A 3359-nucleotide genomic window follows, 5' to 3' on the forward strand; every position below is an offset into this window, starting at 1 on the left:
ACTGTCCAATAAGATCAAGCAGAAACTGGCACTGGAAGCTGACACAACGGACTGTATTAGATGCCTGCTGATGGAAAGTCTCAGCTTGTTACAGCCCAGAAAAACACAAGGATGTTTTACTTTATTTAGAGGTTTTTCTGGTTTTACTTAGCCAATGCAGTGAGACATTACAGAGACATTTGAGCCTACCAGTGATTACTAATGAATGCTATTCATTTGAATCTTTGTTTAGATGATTTGTTTCCATGTTGGGTCATGAGAGGTTGCATATTCAGTCTGTAAATAGCAGGTAGTGTTAAGGCTGGTGATGAGTGTCGTGTTTGTGTGAGTGTGCGTGCGTGCGTCCCTTGCCTTTCTTGAACTAACACTCGCTCGTCTTTTCTTACGAGAACTGTCTTTGCTGACTTTGTTTTCTGTGATATGCAGTTTTCTCTCTTAGCTACCTTAAGATGAATGCACTAACTGTAAGTCACTGTGGATAAGAGCGTCAGCTAAATGACTCAAATGTAAAAATGTAAATGTGTATGTGTATGTGAGGCCTGCCGTGTGAGGCAGGCTGTGTTCTTTCCCAAGGAGTATGACCTCAGAATTGAGGTTTACGATCTCTCTCTCCTTCTGTGTCAATGAATCATGTTTGGCTCGTACTCTGATCATGACATCACTCCTGAACTCTGACCGCATTGCTTTTGTTCTCTGTCTCTTTTCCACCAGAGTCCTTATCATGGAGTGCAGATTCAGAGAGAGGGAAGAGGCTGTTTGTGTAAGCTCCTAGGAGAACTGTTCTTCTTCTGTCAATGTGGATCCATCAATCCATCCAATCATAACAGTGCAGGGTATGTGACTGTCTGTCACTCTATGGGGCAACAAGAGATGAGCCCATTTTTCACCTTCAACACAAACTAGCCTATTCTTGATAACTAGATGCTTCAAAGCAGTGTGTCTCTTTTCAGGAGGGAGGCCTGAGCTGAACCCAGGGTCTCCTGCTGAGGGAGGGAACAGTCCTCTGCCAAAGCCACGCCCAAACTCCATGCTAACGGGCTCCAGAAAAAGCTCAGCAAAAGACACATGCACCAGTTCACCCTTGAAAAGCACTTTATTTCTCATCACAATGGGTCTGCATGGGCAAATAAATGCTAAATAAATGTATGATAATCTTTCATACAGTATATGCTTCAATATTTCCCACCCTGCTTAGTGTGAGCCAATTCACCACTTTATTCCTCTTGTGGTTTACCTGCATGAGTGCTCAGCTGGAATCCCCTTCCCAGTCTCCTCTATCCTAATCCCCTTAATAACACAACAGTCCTGGGAGTCCTCTCTCTCTGGCTGCGTCCCAAATGGCACCCTGTTCCCTTTATAGTCCACTACTTTTGACCAGGGCCCTGGTGAAAAGTAGAGCGCAATAGGGACTAGGGTGTCATTAGAGATACAACCTCTCTCTGTAGACTGGCTGGTCCTGCCATCATCCAGGCCTACAGAGTCCTCCCTGTGGTGGTTGAGTAGTAGACATTAGCATGGGAAGACAAAGACCTCCACACCAGAACGTGTTCAGTGCTCAGACAGTGTTGTGTCAGTCAGTCAGTGAACTCAGTCACACAGGCATTGATGTAATAGCATAATTGTTGCTCACACACTCGCTGGCACTGCCTTTATGGTTTATGATGGAATATTTATAATTAGCCTGGTCCCAGATCTGTTTGTGCCATCTTGCCAACTCCTATGGTCATTGTAGTAGTTGGCTGATACAGCACAAACAGATCTGGGACCAGGCTAACTCCTGTAGTGTGTTTGTGAGGAACACGCTGAGGAGTCTGGTGGGGCAACTCTCCTTCTCCCTACTAGAGGAGGCTGTGTAACTAACACCCTGTCAGACAGAGTGATGACGACAGCTGTGTGTGTGTGTTCCCTGTGTGTGTGATCCAACCCCCATGCCACTGCATGCATACATATCTGCACTAACTCAAACCCCTTGGCCTGGGTAGCTACATGCATGTGTGTAATTGCACCCCAACCAAATCCACTGGCATCTGTTTTTGCCCCCACCTCCTCCCCTCCCCCTAACCACTTGTCTTGAAGCGTACACACACACACACACACACACACAATCTATCCTTAAACTTCACTAAAGCCTTATTCCATGGTTCACCTTCCCTGTGATGCATGACCACCTCCATATGAAAAAGGTAAACAAAAATAAAATGTATTGACTACTCCACAGGTAAATACAGTGGAAAATCTTAGGACTTTTCCATAACAAATAATGTTAAATGCCATACTGGTCATGCTCATAACAAGAACTACATATGGCACTTTGTCCTCCAGACACAACCTTGATAGAGACATTAGTCAACAAAAAAGGGTTGTGGACATTTGTAAGAATATGATGCAGATTCATCGTCACATGCAGTGAGTCATCATTTATGGGTTGTGTGTGTGCGCGTGTGTGTGTGTGTGTGTCATGGATCTAGCTATCACGTCAAAGCATCAGCCCATAAATGATGACTGTATTGTTTAACAGAAACCAGATAGGCCATATAACATTCAACAGCCAATACAGTAATCAGATAATCATATGGTCACCATTTGGTCTCAGAATAACAAGCCTATAGCCCATGAAAAAAGGTCAGAACATTTCACTAGTAAAGGACAACCACTGATGTCTGTGAGTTGTCAGAAACAATGTCAACACCTTGACAGTTTCCTCAGCTTCTAACACACTGAACAGAACAGCAAACACATTTTTCAACAGCTCAACATGAAGTGTCAGAAGTACAACATGTCATGAAAAATACATGCAGTTTAATGATGATGGCCATATACCTTCCTCTTCTAACATCTCCTCAACAAACTGGTGTAGATTCACTGGGAATACCACACATGTTCATGCCATTCACTCCCCCTGTCTCCCTCATAACACTCACTCCTCCTGTCTCGCTCATAACACTCACTCCTCCTGTCTCACTCATAACACTCACTCCTCCTGTCTCCCTCATAACACTCGCTCCTCCTGTCTCCCTCATAACACTCACTCCTCCTGTCTCCCTCATAACACTCACTCCTCCTGTCTCCCTCATAACACTCACTCCTCCTGTCTCCCTCATAACACTCACTCCTCCTGTCTCCCTCATAACACTCACTCCTCCTGTCTCCCTCATAACACTCACTCCTCCTGTCTCCCTCATAACACTCACTCCTCCTGTCTCCCTCATAACACTCACTCCTCCTGTCTCCCTCATAACACTCACTCCTCCTGTCTCCATCATAACACTCACTCCTCCTGTCTCCATCATAACACTCACTCCTCCTGTCTCCATCATAACACTCGCTCCTCCTGTCTCCCTCATAACACTCACTCCTCC

This window comes from Coregonus lavaretus (genome assembly GCF_964263955.1).
Source record: "Coregonus lavaretus genome assembly, chromosome: 9".
Classification (NCBI taxonomy): Eukaryota; Metazoa; Chordata; class Actinopteri; order Salmoniformes; family Salmonidae; genus Coregonus; species Coregonus lavaretus.